The 19,770-nt window shown below is 35.2% G+C and overlaps 1 pseudogene; it reads left to right on the top strand.

The window, feature by feature from the left end:
* Positions 1 to 779: 779 nt before the first annotated feature.
* LOC143649290 (olfactory receptor 9G4-like) lies at positions 780 to 1,717 on the top strand (annotated as a pseudogene).
* The last annotated feature ends 18,053 nt before the right edge of the window (positions 1,718 to 19,770 follow it).

The following is a 19,770-nucleotide window of genomic DNA, read 5'->3' as shown; positions in this document are numbered from 1 at the left end:
TCGTCCCAATATTCAGCATGCATGGTAGCAAAAAATGCACTAACCATGCATATGAATTCCACACCAATTACTGGAAAGAAAAACACACCACTTACTTTATCTCAAAATGAATATTTTTAAAGCTGTTTTTAAAAAGTAAAGAAATTTGGGTTTTCACCATAGAAGGCTACATCTTTGCCTTTGTTAGGAGAACAAGTGAGAAAATTATACACTTATAACAGAAGTTAAAAAGCATGACCTCTTCATTGAGAAAATTCTGAGTTCCAACATGTGATGTTTTCTTTCCAGACCAGTGAACTTGAAAGTTATTTAAGCTCTCTGTTTTCTGTTTCATTAATTAAGTAGAAAATCATAATTTCTGCCTTAATGGTTGTGGTGATGAATAAAGTTGGTTAAGAGTAAAATAATAGTAACTGGCCCCTTTGAGTAATATGTAATTTTGCCACATTACAAATAACAGCAGGAGTGTTAGCACAATATGGGTATTATATAAATATCAGAAGTGCCAGGCACTTAAGAATGTAAATTATGTGAACAATGCTGAGATTTTATGAGTTCTCACTATGACAAATTTGGAGCTGGTGTTTTCATGTATGTCTTCTTTACTCAATCATGTAACTTTAGTAATGTGTTAGTAACTTTCAATAGCTTCAGTGACTAAATTTCTATAATTCTTTGAGCAATAAAAATTAAGCTTCTTTGTAACTGTTGAATTAATTGATGTCCTTGTTTAACTGTTGCATGGATAAACTCATTTTTTTGCTTGTAATCTCAATCAGGCTTTTTTCTCTGTAGACATGGAAGTGGGAAATCATACATTCCTAACTGAATTCATCTTGCTGGGCTTCACATCAGACCCCCAGTTGCAGCTGATTCTATTTGGAATATTTCTGATCCTCTACTTGCTAACTTTGTCAGGGAACATAACCCTTGTTATCTTAATCTGGATTGATTCTTGCCTGCACACACCCATGTATTTTTTCATTGGCAGTCTATCTTTCCTGGACTTCTGGTACACATCTGTGTATACCCCCAGAATCCTGGCCACTTGTGTCTCTGAAGATAAACATATGTCTTTGGAAGGATGTGGGGCCCAGTTCTTCTTCTCCTGTGCTGTAGCCTACACTGAATGCTATCTCCTAGCAGTCATGGCTTATGACCGCTACGTGGCAATTTGTAACCCTTTACTCTATTTAGGTACCATGACCAATTCTCTCTGTACTGGCCTTGTTGCTGGGGCTTACACAGGAGGTTTCTTGAATGCCATCGCTCATACTGCCAACACTTTCCGCCTGAAATTCTGTGGTCAAAATATCATTGATCACTTCTTCTGTGATGTCCCACCACTGGTGAAAATGTCCTGTTCAGACACCCAGATCTATGAAAAAGTCCTTCTAGGTATGGTGGGCTTCACAGTACTGTCCAGCATCCTTGCCATCCTCATTTCCTACTTCAGCATCCTCCTAGCTATCCTGAGGATCCATTCTGCCTCTGGGAGGTGCAAAGCCTTCTCCACTGTGCTTCCCACCTGATCTCAGTCATGCTCTATGGGTCCATGCTCTTCATGTATTCAAGACCAAGCTCCACCTACTCCCTACAGAGAGATAAAGTGGCTGCCCTGTTCTACACTGTGGTGAATCCATTACTCAACCCTCTCATCTACAGTGTGAGGAACAAAGATGTCAAAGAGGCTTTCAGAAAAACAGTATGGAGATGAAATATCATTTTTCTTCTTGCTGAACATTCGCTTTGAACTTTCCAAATTATTGCCTTAGAAGTACATTTTTAAGCCTCACAATATTTAAATTAAATATATTATACTGAAAATAATGAACTAGTGTGTAAACCACTCTTTAATTGTTATTATTGTGTCATGCTGCAAAATAATTTAAACCTAAAATATTGAATTGTTGATATTCTCCCTGATGGTATTTTGCCTCTTTTCAGTACTAGGCTCGCCTCAAAATTTACCCTCTTGCTTTTGGGGGAGTTCTTAGAGAGAAATAAATGGAATTAGATTAATTTTTGTATTTGTTTTGATGTTGAAGTTTGATAAACAAACTATATTGTTTTTGGAGGAAGTATAGACTGGTTAGACTACTGAAAATGTGATCAGGATTTTAAAATATTTATTTTAAGTAAGGTGTCTGTCTTAGTTTCCTGGGTGCTAAACTAAATGTCAAAATAGTGTTTTGCCTTAAATAACATGAAATTCTCTCTGACATTTTCTGAGCTGAAAGCCTTGCTCCTTCCTCAGTCAGTAGCATTCTGGAGAGATGGTAATCACTGATGTCCCCTGACCTTTATGTTACATGGCAATGTCCTCACTGTTCTTTTGATTTCCAGTTTCTACTCCTCCAAGTGGCCTTCTCTTTATAAAGCCTCTCATATTAGTGTTTATTCCCAACCTCTTTCAGTTGAATCACAACTTCTCTAAAAATAACTTGTCTACAATGGGTTCAGACTAACAGGAATGGATTATGACTAAGTAAACTTTTTTTCCCTGAGGTTTATAATCCAATCTGTCAGTATCCCCTCAAAATTCCTTTATAAAGATCAAATTGTGTATGAAGAAAATAGCTCTTTAACTCTGTCTTTTACTTTAACATAATATTTGCCAAAGTGTTTAAGAGTTGCTTATGCTATAAAAATATCCTGACTCTTTTAGGACTGTGTATCAATGTAAAAAGTGACCTCTCTCTCAGATAATGGGCACTCCACAGTACTCTCTTTCAAGGAACAGCATCATATATAACCCCTCTAGGGGAAATAAGAACAATTGGAGTAATTTCAAACACACAAACAAATAAACTTCACTTATTCTAGACCTAATGATTGTTTTATTTTACCAGAAGAATTTATGAAGAGAGTTACCATTCTATATTGGCATATATCAAATCTTTAGTAGATTTTTTGTCCAATACTCCCAATAACACTGCATGTTAAGGATTATTGTGAGTAGCTAGAAGCTCAGAAGTTGGAATTTAGTTAAGCTTCTAAATAAGCTTCTATTAGTATGAGCTTAATAGCTTTTTCTGTAATATGCACATTCACAAAAAGATCAAAAATAAAATTTTAGTGTAAATATTCATAGGAATTTCAACATTCATATTTCTGATCTTTACTTCCACTTGCACATATTTTCTAACACCTTACTGCTGTCCCCTTATTTTCATAAAAAAATTCTTATTATTACTTGTTCTTCTATCACTACAGAAGCCCTCAAAATGCTTGGCAAGGGGGGCTTGGGTATATTTGCCAGATCTGAAAAACTCATTTTTTTTTACATTCACTTAAAACCCATCCCATGGTGAGAAGAATACTTGAACAATCATAGAGAGAGTCCAATAAAATTTAATTATTTGGAACCCAGATGTATTGCATATGCTTCTACTTTGTATTAAATCAAAATACCCTAGAATGAAGATAATTTTTGTCTGAAGGTTTACATGGAATTACTGAATATTTTTCCCTCTAGAAATACTTTGCCAACATAATGAACAAAATCAAACCTTAGGGAAGTGCAGAGGTTAGTGTTTTCTTCAAACACGTGATTGAATGATACATATGTACAGAATTGACAGTAGTAACTTGGTATGTGTTTGTGCAATCCCCTTTAATTTGGTGAGCTGTTTTCCTGATGTTGATGGTATTCAAGTACAGGAGACAACAGACAGGGAGAATGTTCTCATTCATCATATAATGCAGAAGCTATAGTTCTGTGTGACTTGAGTGGAATAACAACAAGTTTACAACTGAAAGAGGCTCAAATTAGCTTTAAGCAGTTGTAGTCTTTGATGGATAAGCAATGCACGCTGATGTTACTGGTTTACTTGAGGATTCTGAAAGACTGACACATTTTACTCAATATACAAAATCATTGACAGAGTTGGAAGATGCCCCAAATATTATGTATTCAAATATATGGACATACTTCCATCCACACGTGCATATGTAGGGAGGTTTCCACTAATCAGGTGGATGGGATGACATCTTCTATGCATATCATTCAATCTCTTTCCACAGACACAAAGTTCACGTTCACTGGGCCCGATGCAAAATGGCCATATCTTGGTATGGACTCTACCACATGGATTCTACTCATCAAGGTTGATTTGGTCACCTCCACTGCACAGTATCCAAAGTTCCTACAAAGTAAGCCACTGTAGCAAACAAGTTTCACCCCTTCTTTTTCTTATTCAGCTGCCTTTTCTGTAGAAAATCCCCAGACCCCTTCTCCTGACCTCCAGAAATGGGTGAAACTGCAGACAAGTGAGATAAGACACATTCCTGGGATAAAGACCCCCTCTCCTGATCTACAGGAACAGGTGAAACTGCAAGCAAGTGAAATAAGACACATTCCTGGGATGGAGACCCCTCCTCTAACAGCTCATCTGCTCTGTAACCCGCTCTGTGCCTTAAACTGACCAATTGCTTTTCCTTTAATATTGCTAGTCTCCATATTAAGTTTAACTTGTCTGTAGCATGTAATACTGTCTATAAAACTAAGGTTGCCTTTTGTTCAGGGCGAGACTTTTGAGTTGACTTGGCTGAGCTCCATGCACATGAGCCAATAAATTACTTGCTTCCTGAAACTATGGACCCTTAGTCTCGGCCTGTTATAATTTTGCAGAATGTTCCCAGAGGCCTGCCGCCTAATTCCTGGTTTTTGCACTACACCACCTCTGTGCCTCTGATATACCATCATTTTCTGGGAGGATCGCTGACCCATAAGAAGTAAGCTTACTAGGTTAGACTAGTTCTATTAATCCAAAAATGCTGGGGCATTGATTTTCCTCTTTCCTCTAGGAACAGGAATATTTTTCTCATTGTGTTTGCTTTATATATCCATTTTCTTCTTCATTTTTCCTGTCTTAATTTCTAGATGTATACTTTATAATGCCTTATTCATCAAAATGGTATCCTACCACGCATTAACTGGATGAAAGGATGCACTAGATTCCTGTATACAGAAAATATTGGTTTTATTATCAGCCTATAATCCAGAAAAAAATAGGTTTCATGGAATAATGAAATAGTTAGAAAAAGGCTCAGTCATAACTGTTGAGGTGTTCTCCAAGATATGCTATATGTTTTAAAATGCTAGCCTATATATGAAGTCATCTTTCTTTATCAAGAATATACATCTCAAGAAACTAAGGGTGTGAAGTAGACATGATCCCTATAGTGGCCAGGAGGATGAGCCTTACAGACCTCCAAGTTCAGAGAGTAAAGTTGACCAAAGGACCTACCTGCTGGGCGCTGACTTTCATTTTTACCTTTGCCACAAAGTCATTCCCCCTAAACAATATTGAGAGTCAATAAGTGAGTATGACAGAAAAACAAAGGAAGGCCTGGTTTGTTAAAACCAAAACTGTTCTTATAGCAGCTGTCTTTAGCTTGTGGCCTTCTGGCTGACTTTTGTGTTTCCCTTAGATTGAAAATGGTACCAGTTGCTTTCACCTATCCTTCCTTCCTTTTCTCCTTCACTTGAGAGTCAGACTTGCATCTTATTCTTCTCTCACATCTAGACCATTCTGTCTCCTCCCCACTTTCCTTGCACAGCCACAGTTGCTTCCCCTAATAAAATCCTTGCATGCTTAATGACATTTTCATTTCATTCTTCAGAGTACTCAGGGTTGCACTGTCTCTATTATTATATGAAATAGCCTACTAGAATTTTATTTCCTTTCTATATAGCCTTAAGCTCACTGATTAGGAAGGCTTATGTGCCCAAGGGAAGAGTTCTTGACCAAAGCATCATCATCAATGTTATCATCAGTTGGAATCTGAAATGCCCCTGACCATCTAGGACTCTATAGGCCCTGAGAGTGGGATCGCTTTACTGAGAAGTGTGTTTGATCCCAATCACCAGAGGGAAATGAGCAAATGCTACAAAATGGGCCAAGGAAATCTCTATTTGTAATCCATATATTTAGCAGTGTACCTCTTAATATTCTCTTAGGACTCTCAAAGAAAAACATATACCTTTTGAAAGGACACATTCTATAGCCCAATGAAAACAAGACTGCTAAACATTCACATCTCATATGAAAGAAGGTTTGGGATATTAACCATGTAAATTTTCCCATTCAACTGAGACTGGGAAAGAATGAATAGATCACAGCCAAGCAGGCCCATGGACAATAATTTTTACACACAATTATTTACTGGATAGTTACAATTTTGTGTGCATCAGTTATATAGATCTTTGTTACTTCACTTCCTTCTGTCTTTTATTCAGACACAACGTTGATTGTGAATGCAAAAAACAGAGTATATGGTGGGGGATTATAACTGTAATCCAGAAATTCTCCTGGCTCACGGCCCTGCTCTAAAAGACCATCAAGAGTTGCATATTTTCTTCTAAAGGACTGAGTTTCCAGAGATTTTTATATGAACACACATAAAAATTTTTAATTCATGTAACATTTAATTCATAAAACTCATATCTAAAAGACATATCTTATAAACAAATTTCATTTAATTTTTAAAATTTATTATTTATAATTTAAAAAATTAAATTTTCTCATTATTTATATTGTAGCTTCAACTTAATATGCCAGATGTTTTTGAATGCTTTAAAGCCATAAACTATAGACGGCCTACTTCCAGAACAGTGATTAAAAACCTATTGCTAAATATATATATTTTAAGACATTGATTTAAGATTTTTAATTAAATGCTGATTAAGTTAATATTTATTTTTATGGCTCCCTAAGATTATTACTCACCTTTCTTTATCTTCTTATTAGGGTTTGGTGTTACTATTTAGACGTGATTTTAGAGTTGAGATGTTCTTTCCAGATACAAAACAATAAGAGTATATATTTAGCTTAGCTAAAGTTTTGGTCTCTGGATTTATATTGATTTTTGTCTGGAAAATGAAACTTAGTTCCTTCTCCTAAAAGTATTAAATAAGAGTGGCTGGCTATCAGTTTGAGCTTCCTTTTTGTAGTTAAATTTCAGGGTAATAATAATAGCACATCTTACATAAAAATTTGTCACATCAATTTAATTTTTGTAGCCAGCATTTCTCTCCAGTTGATGTATTTTCTACTTCACTTTGGCTAATATTAAATAATTTTTCTGTCATCGTAGCATACTTATTTAGTTTTTTAACACTTAAAAATTATGTGTTATTCTAAGAACTTCAATATCAGTAATGAGAATTATTGAGCGCTCATGTTTTAGAAAACACCTGAGTCAGCATAAGCAGTGTTCCTTTTTAGAACATTTGAATAAATCAAGCATTTTAGAATACCACTGCTTCTATTGGATTTCCCATAGTTTAATGTGGGCAAAAGCTGATAATTTATGCATCTCCAGGTACCACTGTTCAGAGCAATGCATAAGGCGTTCCATGCTAAGTGGTCATTCCTGGTTCTGTGTAGCATTCCTACTTTTCTGAAATTACATTGCTAACAGAATGAACATAGCTAACAGTGCTTACACAGATGGACACATGATCATGTTTATCCTTTATAAACATTAATTATATTAACATTGCCTCACATTAAAAAAGAAATAAAAATTATACGTAACCTCTTAAAATCACTACCTGTTTGCATTCTCTATAGAACATTTTTCTTTTGAATAACATGTACACATAAACTTTTGTTTCTTTCCTTGATTACTTCATAATAATTATTATCTATTTTATAATAATAACTGTATTTTGGTGCTCAAAATATCACAATTTGAATGACAAAAATTCATTAAGTTACTTTTAAAAAGTAAACTGTAAGCCTATAGACTGATTCAGAACAATAAAATCTATATGCGCTTTACTAATTTTTCTTTAATGGAAAAACATATGTAAGAGATAAATACATAGGTGAGATCATGCTTTCTGAATTGATTTTACACCAAGTTGATCCCTAGGTGCCAATGGATCTCTGTGTTGAAGCTCAGGGGGATTACCACATATAAAAATATTCTTAAAGTTCTCCAATGGGAATAGAAAGTAAGAATGGTCTCTAGTTTAAATCCTAGGAAAATTTGATAAATTAATTCAAATTATTTTTCCTATATTTAGGAAGTTATTGTATAGTTATTTATAATGTGTATTAGTCTATAAAATTCTGCTTATGTTAAAGAGAATGCACTGTTCTTTTACTTTGTTTTTAAAGGAGAGTTCTTTTTTATTTTAGTTTGTTTGTAAATAACATGTAATTCATTCCAAATTGTTATGTTTTATATTAGATTTTTATCTGTGAGGTTGCCTTTATTTTCTTTTCTTATATCTACTGAAATGACATATGTCAGGGTGGGAAATTCTTTAACTTTAAAAGAGTCCTGGCTCATGATGGTACAAATGACTTTTGCTCGAGTTTCAAATAATCTGAGCAAAACTTTTGCTTGCACATTTTTAGTGGTAGAGAAAAAGGATTTATTTGAGGAATTTATGCAGAGTCTCTTTCATCCTTATTACTCAGACTGTAGATCATGGGGTTCACATGGGGAACACCACAGTGTTAAATATAGAAGATATTTTGTCCCTAACCAGGGAATAGCTAGACTGGGGGTGAGTGTATGTGTAGAAAATAGAACCATAGTATAAGGTGGCAGAGATCAGGTGGGAGGAGCAGGTGGAGGAGGATTTGAAGTGGCCCTGGGTGGAGCAGATCCTCAAAAAGATGATGATGATGAAGAGGTAGACGGCCAGGATGAACATAATGGGGAGGTCAGGAGGAAGATCATTGCAACCTGGTAACCATCCTCCTGCCACAACCGAGCTTCACCAGGCAAAGGAAATCACAGAAAAATTTATCAATGATGCTGTCACTACAGAATTTCAAAGCAAAAGTTCTTTTTGTGATGACAGCAGAGTTAGTAAGCCACAAAGATATGAGGCTGCCACCAAAAATGCACATAGCTTCACAGACATGGCCAGAAAATAAAGCAGTGACTTTGAGATGGCCACATAGTGGTCATAAGGCACGGCAGCCAACAGGAAACAAACTCACTATTGGCCAGCTCAGTGGAGAAGAGGAAATTTGCTACACAGCCAGCAAAGGAGATGTTCTTATCTTCAGAGCTGCAGGTCACTAAGATATTTGGGGTGCACACAGAGGTATACCAGAGATCCAGAAAAGCCAGATTTCCAATGAGAAAATATATGTGTGTGTGGAGTCTGGAGTCAATGCAGTACAACCAAATTAGAGTGGTGTTTCCTACCATTATCACAGAGTATATGCCAAGGAGCACCCCAAACAGTACCAACTGCATCACAGGATCTGTGGTGAAGCCCACCAGGATTAACTGAGTCATGGTGTGATTGCCCATCTCCCTGGCTACAAAGAATCTCACCTAAGAGGGGGAAAATTGGTGTCCATAATGAATCAATATGCTGCATATTCTGAACATATGATAAACAAATAACATCACATCATTGATAATTCTAGAAGTTTAGAGAAATTAGTCAATACAAGTACTTATTTAACATTTTTAAATTTGCAACAGTCACTCAGTTTTTAAAATTGCAAATGCACATTCTGAATTTGTAAGTTATTTCATTGATTTTTTTCTAGACGTGATTATTAAACTAAATGAGATGCTTGTCATTCGTATTTTCTTGTGTTTGGGTTCTCTTCCTAATGTTGATTTGGTTTTCACTAAGTATGTGACTTTTAAGATAAAGTGTGATTTGTTTTCCCTAAATACTGTACTTCATAGTATTTGTTAACATATTTCTTAGTAAATCAGATACTTTTCTTATGGTGCACATACATTCTGGAACAACCATACATACATACATATAACCATTTTAGATTCATATTTCAAAATAGTATCTGTATATATAGGAAATATTCAGGATATTATAAGAAATAATAAATGTTTAGATATAAAGTTTTGAAATGCATGTACAAAGATGGATGATATATAATGATGTGTTTATAAGTTTCATTTGATAAAATGTATTTTGCCAATACTCAACAATAGACATATAATATAAAAATAATTTTTAAAACATTTTTAAATTTATGTAAATTTGGAATTCATTTCTTAAATGTTACATATCACTTTTATTTTTACTATTTTTAAAATTTTATTAAGTATTTTACATTATAAAATGTAAGAAAAATATATGCATTATAATATGATTGTGAAACTCAATATTTCATCTGAAACAGAAATCTCTCTGTCCTCTTTAGGATTATCTGCAAGCACAATTGAAATATTATAAATGATGTATGTGTGATGTGATATACCTAGAAACTACAAAATTAAAATTGAATTAAGGGGCCATTCTAGTCACACTAACTGTCCACCAACCTCAGTCATTTTGTAGCTAAATAAACATAAATCTCAGTGAATATGATGATTAGCTGTGGCAGGCCCATTCTCTTGGGACCTAAGAAAGTGCTCTGCTTATCTAGAATCTCATTATTGGCATTATTAAGTGTACTTCTTGCTGATCAAAATATAGAACAGTGGTAGATAAGTCCAATTAGTTTTGCTTCTACAACTCCCTAAAGATGGCCTTATCAAGGTCCGATGAACACCATGTAGATAAGACAAATAATCAGATGTGAATCCTTGTCTGATTTGATCTATCTGAAGCTATTGAGAGTTCATCATTATCTCTTGCTAGAAATACTTTCTACCCTTGGTTCTTAGATCATCATACGTGCATGTTTTCCTTCTATTTCTCTTTCTGTTTGTTCTCAGCATTATTGCCATAATCTTTGAATTTTGAAGTGTTCCTAAATCAACAATTTGACCTCTATCCTTTTTTCATCTATATTCACTTTCTGGTGATCTGTCAGGTCTGATAGCTTCTAAATGTTCTCTATTTCTGAGTGAGTCTTAATTTTGTATCTGCTGACCCCTTCTTTCCTCCAAATTCCAGACCCATCAACCATATGCCTATTTAGCATCTCTTGCTGGATGTCTACTGGGAATCTCAAGCAAAACTGAGTTCCTGACAAACCTTCTCAGTCATGTTTCACTCCAACTTGCTTTTCCAATAAATGGCATTAATCCAGTCTAGAGAAAATCATGTAATGACATTTAATATCTGTCCTCTTTATCTTTCATATCATATCTGATTAATTAGCAAAATTCTCTTGGCTCTATCTTTAAAGTATATCAGAACTGACCAGATTTCCCCAGTTCAAGTGTTTCCACCCTGGACCAAGCCACAGTCATCTCTACTTGTATTATTACAGAAGCTTCTGAATGATCTCCCATTACTGTCATCAGCCCAGTTAACTCAGTTTTCAACAGGAAGCCAGAGCAGTCCTGTTAAAATGCCATTTAAGTCCTATTATTCCACAGTTCTGAACCCTCCACTGACTTCTCGAGTTAGTTGTGCTGGTTTGAAATGATGTATGTACCTTAGAAAAGCTATATTTTAATCTTAATCCCATTTCGTGAAGGCAGCCACTTATTCTAATTCCTATTCAGTGCTGTATGTTTGAACTATAATCAGATCATCTCCCTGGAGATGTGATTTAATCAAGAGTGGTTGTTAGACTGGATTAAGTAGAGGCATGTCTCCACCCATTTGGGTGGGTCTTTATTGGTTTATTGGAGCCCTATAAAAGAGGAAATATTTTGGAGAATAAGAGATTCAGAGAGATAAGAGAATGCTGTGGCACCATGAAGCAGAGAGTCCATGAGCCAGCTACCTTTAGAGATGAAGAAGGAAACTGTCTCCTGGGAAGCTTCATGAAACCAGAAGCCAGGGTAAAAAGCTAGCAGACCGACACTGTGTTGGCCATGTGCCCTTCCATCTTAGAGAGAAGCCCTGACTGTGTTCACCATGTGCCTTCTCACTTGAGAGAGAAACCCTGAATGCCATTGGCCTTCTTGAACCAAGGTATCTTTCCCTGCATGAATGCCTTTGAATGGACATTTCTATAGACTTGTTTTAATTAGGACATTTTCTTGGCCTTATAGTTGTAAACTAGCAACTTATTAAATTCCCCTTTTTAAAAGCCATTCTGTTTCTGGTACTTTGCATTCTGACAGCTAGCAAACTTAGCCAAAATTATCACAAAGATGTCCAAGCGCTGAATGCCCTGATCTTCCTCTCTCTGCTCCTGACCACTGTTCTCCCCTTCAGTGCTTGCTATATTACAGCCATGCTCCCCTCCATTCTTTACCTAGAATACCAGGAGCAGGTTGACGGTTTTGCAGTTGTCCCTCTGTGTTTCTGAAACACTCATCCAAGGTATGCTCATAAATAGGTTCTTCACATTATCAGATTATAGTCATGTATCTTCTTACCACTTCTATGGACTTCCCTTTATACCACATAGTAAGTGGCCTCCTATTAATTTCTTTTACCCTTTTCTTACTTTATTATTTTTTCCACTATAGCTCATTTTGTTATATTACAAATATTTCATTTCTGTATATATTTTTCTCCTATCTTCATGAGAATGTGTTCTTCCACATTTGGATTTGATGGTGTTCTAATTTGCTAGCTGCCGGAATGCAACACACCAGAGATGGATTGGCTTTTAATAAAAGGGGATTTATTTTGTTAGTTCTTCAGAGGAAAGGCAGCTAACTTTCATCTGAGGTACTTTCTTATGTGGAAAGGCTCAGAGTAATCTCTGCTGGCCTTCTCTCCAGGCCTCTGGGTTACAACTTTCCCCAGGGTTATTCCTTTCTGCATCTCCAAAGGCCTGGGCTGAGCTGCAAGTGCTGAGATGAGGTATGCCAAGCTGCTTGGGCTGTGCTACATCATGCTCTCTCATTTAAGCACCAGCCAATTAAGTCCAACATCATTCATTGCAGCAGGCACAACTCCTAGTCGACTGCAGATGTAATCAGCAACAGACGAGATTCACATACCATTGGCTCATGTCTACAGCAACAGAAAGAGTTGCCTTCACCTGGCCAAGTTGACAACTGAATCTAACTACCACAGATGGGAAACAGGAGTTCACTTTTCATCTCATGTTCATTTGTAGATTATGAAGTCACTTAGGCTATTTTAAAGGAATCAGTTAGTGAAAATGACAAAAATGACTTTTTTGTCAACTGGGAGCATCTTTGGTAGCATGGAATCCAAGATAACTAAAAGGGGTTACCTCTGGAAGAGGTTTACAAACACCTGGACTCAATCACAGTTTTGACCCTGTCTGATTCTTATATTCTTTGATTCTCTTAATGATCCCAGAATTTCATCCCTTATAAACATCACAGCAAAGGATTTTCATCACTTTGAGTCAAGTGCTGGCTTAGTGTTTCCTATTTAACTTATTCCCTACAAAAGTCATAATAAGTAGGTTTTTTAGCTCTCTTGTGCTCTTCACAGCCAAGTTCCAGACAAACAGGGACAAATAGTCACATAATATGTAGTCTAATGATTGAAATATACCAACAATTTGTATGTCCTAATAGAATGGGCTTGTGAGGGAGGCAGTTTTCAATTGAACAGCAGATTACTTTTTATGTACAAAAGTTATTAAGAACCTTGAGTTAAAAATCATGTCTGCATACTTTGAGGAGAGTCAAACCTGAGATGGCAGTGTAGTAGTAGAGACAGCACAGGTCAAGGAGATGACATGGTTTCAAGGTTCGTTTCCCTGCTCAACACCTGTGAGACCTTATAACAGTTATTTAATCTCTTTAAGCCTCAGCTGCCTGTGTGTAAAAGTAGAATATAATTATAATACCTATATGGAGATTTTGTAAATATTAAAGGTGATGATGTTTTAGAACTACTTAGCAAAGGGTTTGAAACATGAGCAACATTTATAAATCAGTTGCATTTAATTCAGAAATATCAAGTATCACCTAATAGATCACTGAAAGTTCAATGCTGGGGCATTGTTCCTTACAGGTAGAATTCAGTTGATCAGGTCTGTCCATGGAGTCTCCAATCTGCCACAATATCAACTATGGTTAGAATGACAGCAGCAGAATGTTTTCAAACAGTTTGGATTCCAAGAGTACTAGATTCAAAGAATTCTTCATGGTTTTCCAGCTTGGGGCAAGGTTTAAAAAGACAATTAAACCAAAGTATTCTTTGAGAAACTTGGAAAAATCTTATTTATGCTGGTTTGAAACTGTTATGCACCAGAGAAAAGCCATCTTCTCTTAATCCTAATCAAATCTTCTGAGGGCAGGCCTATTGTAGGGTCAGACATTTGGATTAGATTGTTCCTATGGACATGTGATCCGCTCATTCAAAGTGGGTCTCCATTTGTTTACAGGACTCCTGAAAAGAGCTGTCATAAGGAAACATTTGGGAGAAAACTCAGACACAGACATTTGGAGATTCTTGCATAGCTGACAGATGAAACCAAGACACAGATATTTGGAGATGCTAAGCTGAGAAGATGAAACCCAGAGTCTGCTCCAGAGAAGCTAAGTGAGGAACCACAGATACTTGGAGAAATACTGGAATCAGAAGATGAGAGCAATGATACCCCAGACAGAAGGACCAGCAGATATTAGCCACATGCCTTTCCAGTTGACAGAGAAGGCCCAGATGCCATCAGCCTTCTTTCAGAGTCAAAGTATCTTTCTCTGGATGCTTTACTTCAGATATTTTCATGGCCTTAGAACTGTAAACATGTAACTTATTATATCCCCTTTATGAAAGCCAATCAATTTATGGTATATTGCATTCCAACAGCATTAGCAAACTGAAACATTATTTAGTAAGTTTGAAAGGTTTTGTTTGGATGCTGTGATACCCAATTCATAGATGCATTTAGTTATAATGGTTTTTCACATTACGTGTTGAGTTTTGATGGCATCAAATGAAAATATAATATATTCACACATATACTGTATGCATATATCTTTATATATACATTTGATTGTTAATAAATACATAGACATTCCTATATCATTAAAGGGTTATTTTCCATTTTCCCTTGTAGATCTATCCTTATATTTTTCCATTCTGCTTTCTGCTTCATGAATATGAACTTGTATGTACAGTACTATATAAGGTAAGGAGGAATAGAAATTAAAGAAAAGTCTATGGTCAGAGTACTTAATACCAGCAAAAATATGATTTTGAAAGCCACATTCACCTCTTGACAAAAGCCTCAGCTTTGTTCCTTCTGCCTTCACTACAAAATCTCTATAGTTCTGGTCACTCCTTTTTACCTATTTTCCCTTCAGACCTAGATATAGTAAAATTCTGTAGCAAAGGACTGTTGTATTTGTATAGTCTTCCCATACTCTGTTCATATCTTTGCAATTGGTCCCTTTACTAATTATCCTGTATTTAATCAATTTCAGTGGCCTGTTGTGTCCTGACAGAATTTTGACAGATACAGCAATTGGTATTTGTAATAACCCTAGAATCAATTCCTCAATGGTGTTTTGGGGATTAATCTGCTCATACATTTAAGGAGTATGCAGAAAACTCTCTTGTTGGGTGAACAGGACACTGGGAATGCTTGGCATATGGCGTATAGTGGCAATAAGATAATTTAAATTATTTTCAGTAATGTCAATCCATGAAGTGTATGTAGAGGGCAAGGTTCTGAGACAGCATTTGGTTATGGTGCAGACTTACTGCCATGAATAATATTGATTATATAGATTAGGGGTGTTTTAGATTGAAATCTATTAATAATATCCTATTGAGAATTTGAAAGGGAAGTTGGAATGCTCCACCTGCAACACTTAAGGGATTTCTAATTTCTGGTAGTCCTTTAGGAGATATTTGATTTTGGTTCAAGCCAGGACTTGATTGTAAGCAAAGTTTTAATGCCAACTAAGTTCTAAAATTGTCAGAGGTTGTGTGGCAGTTGGAGAGAATAGGTGGAAGGAAGAGTTAGGATCTTAAAATATGTGCTAAGGGTATTTGGCAGTCAAGGATAAGACTAACAACCAAAAAAACCTTCCTGTGCAGGCAGTCCCTAACTTTCCCTTACCTGAGGAAACTAGCTTTACTCTGGATAGACTTTCAATTACTGCAATTAGTAAATTGCCTGATAAGCTTATATAAATCTTTCAGCAGCCAGCACCACCACTCCATTTTGCTTGTACAATGAGAGTCAAATATCAACTAACACAGATAAAGAAATTCAACCTGCACTTAAAAGATATCTACACTGAAGAATTATAGGACCTCAACAATATATATTGACAAAGTTGGGAAAATGCATGGGATTAATTTTGTGTGGTAGTATATCATCAAGCAGGATGAACAATAAAACTTGATCAAACTGAATTTATCAACACACCTATGCCTGCTTAGGATTCAGAGACTAAATGTGTTTCCTCAAATACCTGGGAGTACCTTAATAGTCTGTTTGCTGGATTGCCACTTTAGTTCCTACAGCAAAGGTAACCAGGAGATTTTTACTTCAAATGACAGAGAGAATGGAAGAATTTTTCTTTCTTTTTAAGGATATATCAAACTTCCACTTTCCTTACAAAAATAGTGGGAGTCACATTCACCTCTTAATCAAAGTCACAGTTTTGGTTTTCTGTCATCACATAGTCTAGTGGGAAATTGATCATTTTCACATATTATAGAATATTATGATGGTTACTTTTCATGGAAGTTTGGGTTTTTGTCTATACTTTTGCTCTGGTTCATGGCCAGTAGGCAATGTGTTTTTCACTGGTCAGATATTTAAAAAAATAAGTATTGAAAAATGAGTTGCAAGACTGGCAAAGCAGTATGTATGACATTATGGTATTATGAACAGTTCACTCTTTATAAGCCCAGATTATGAAGTCAATTCATCTCCCTTGTAAATGCCCACAAAAAGGAATCCACAAAAGGAGGATTTAAAAATCATGCAGGCAACAAGATCCATCTGTCAATTTCAGTCAAGTATTCCCTCATCCAAACTAGTGTTTGCTTAATTGTATCCCATACAAAGTGATGATGACAGTAGGGTTGGAGGCCATTTATAGTCAAAGACCATGAACCTATGTTCATCAAATCTGTTCTGGTAGCCATACTGCTGAGTGCCCAAATTGCCAGTATCAGAGACTAATCATATATTCTCAATATGTCACAATTTCCTTGAGGCAGAGCCAGTCATTTGTCAGTTGGTTGGACTGATCTTACCTATTATGCCAAAGCAAAACTTCTTTTTCCCATAGAGTTAAACATAAATGTTGGACATGTATTTTCTTTCCCTTTACATGTCATTTTTATCAAAACCAAAATTCATTTATAGAATACATACTCTTAAACATGACTCACACCCAACATGATCTCTAAAGAGGAGAAACATATTACAGAAAAGAGAGAACAATAAAGGACACAATACTTTTACAGATTTTATAACATCACCCAGAAACAGACAGCCTAATAGAATGCTTCAATTGTTATCTAAGGAGATGATATACTGACAGTGGGAAGACAATACTCTATAAGATTGGAGTATTAGTGCAATTTAACATATATGTTAATAAAAGGTCAATATTTGATTCCATCTCCCCAATAACCAGAGTGGATTGGTGTGGAAAACATGAAAGTGGGAGTGGGCCTTTCCACTATTAACCAAATAATATAGGAAATTTTACTTTTTGATCCTAGTTAGCCTTGGGTTCATGGGATCAAAGGTCCTAATACTGAAAGAAGAGATGTTTCCAATGGCGAATGCAATCATGTTGCTGAATAATTGTAAGCTATAACTACACCTTGGCTCCTTTGGTTTCCTTGTACTATTGAAACAGAATCTTGATGATTGATTTTAACTACAAAGGAGAAAACTGAGTTGCTACTCATAAAGGGTTTAAGAATGATCATGTTTGAAACCCTAAGATTTCAATGGGATGTCTTTTTTAAAATTCCCTTTCCCAGTAGACCTTTTATAAGACAAAAGTGTGGCAACTAACAAATAAAAAGGAAGAAAACACAAAACACAAGGGTTCAGATCTCACAAGAATAAAAGTTTAAATTACCCAATGAGCAAGTAACTCCATCCACATCAGGTGATGGCTGACAGAAAATAAAGTGGTTTGGGGTTATAGAAAATGAATTTCTGATTGCAAATTTGTGCTTAAGCTATAGTTAAGAGTTTATTTAGTTGTATTAGTAGTTAGTGTAGTTGTAGATTGTTGTCTAAGTCTAAATTAAATACTAAATACTTTAATTCATATGTTCTATGTTAACAGACATAATAGTCACTCTAAAGACAAACCTATGCAATATGATTCATGGAACATCAAGAGGTCTCTGTGGCTCTGAAATTATCTCCTTGTTCTGAAGTTATAGATTGTTGTATCAGTATATATACAGTATTGATAGTTTATTTTATGTCCAAGAGTATCATTACATAGAAAGGCATAAAATTAACTGTAATATGTTTTATGCTCTCTGTCTTAAACTTATAAACTAAATTTAAATTAAATCTTCTTGAGCGCTATATATATTTTCATTGATTAATTATATTTCCTTAGAAAATTAAAATTTAATTAAACATTTAATAAAAATGATTTTTAACAGTTCAAGTACCTACTGAAGACTAAGCATTGTAAATTCATTTATGACACATGTTACTAACTGATCATTTATGCCTAATTAAAATCATCAGTTCTGTAGGTTTAGTTAACTTCTTCATTATATCTATATTTTGTGCTATAAATTCCTATGATTGAACAGCTGTGATCTTTCCCTATTTTAGAAATATATTTAGACTCTTTCTTGAAATTAAGGTAATCTTTCAAGAGAAAAACAAGAATATTCTTCCACACCACCCAAGTTAGAAATATGGACACTCAAATCATTTCTTCTTATTTGGAGAATGTAACAGCTCTAGTCCTAAGGTACATAAAATATGAATAAGGTATCAAATGGTTGATTTTTCTTTTTATAGTTAATATTTAGATGTTGATGTAAATCCACCCTTTTAAACATGTTTTAATCTTTTTGCCATATGCTTCCCTTGAAAATAATTTATTTTCAATTCTCACCTAGCATTAAATAGTGTTATTTAGAAAAAGATAATATTAGGGAGTAAATTAATTTTCTTAACTATGCACTTTAACTAAAGTCATGGCTGCTATGAGTGAACACATTTGTAATCTTGAGCACAAGCTTTAGTCAAGAAGAGTAGGTAATAGGAAGGGTTAATTTGAATTTTTTCAACATTTCATGGTGCTTTTTAAGTCCTAGGGACTGAAGAAAAAACAAACAAACAAAACATGGCAATATCCCTAGATTAAGTCTCTATAGCAGATAAATTGGAAGAATGCATTTGGAAACAGTAGCTTTTTATCTTGTAAAATAGAATGGAGGGCATATAAATTGTCTTATTATTTATAGATACATGATATGCATATGTGTTGTAGATGTTTGCACATATGCTCAGCAATTCCTCAAGTCCTCTCATTTTCAATACCTTGAAGCCTTAGTCACTGTTTTATTCAAGGGAGTGCCATAATTCCTGTTCTGCACACTTAATAAGATTCCAATTATAATCAAAAGCATAATGATACTAGCTAACATTTTTTAGCCTTCACTCTCTACTTAACTATGTTTTAGTTACTTTACATGCATTATCTCATTTAACCCATCCATCACACCTGTGAAATAAGTGCTACACTTGCCCCAGGAAGGAGGCAAGGAAAATAAGGCAGAGATTGGTGAGGTGAATTGCATAAGACCTCTCCACTGGTGGTTGGTGGAATTAGGCATCTATTACTGTCTGTGTTACCACTAGGTATATAACCCCTGATATTGTGTCATGTTGCTTGTCAACTAGAAATTAATTGCATTTATCATTTGTTGTGAGTTTCATCATTCCTAAAAAAATCATCAAAATAGTTCTTATTTACATGAAAACTTCTTAACAGCTCTTTGGAAGATTTGGAAAAGAC

This window comes from Tamandua tetradactyla, chromosome 11, assembly GCF_023851605.1.
Source record: "Tamandua tetradactyla isolate mTamTet1 chromosome 11, mTamTet1.pri, whole genome shotgun sequence".
Classification (NCBI taxonomy): Eukaryota; Metazoa; Chordata; class Mammalia; order Pilosa; family Myrmecophagidae; genus Tamandua; species Tamandua tetradactyla.
The sequence above is the reverse complement of the archived record's forward strand: the minus strand, read 5'-3'. Positions and strand labels throughout refer to the sequence as shown.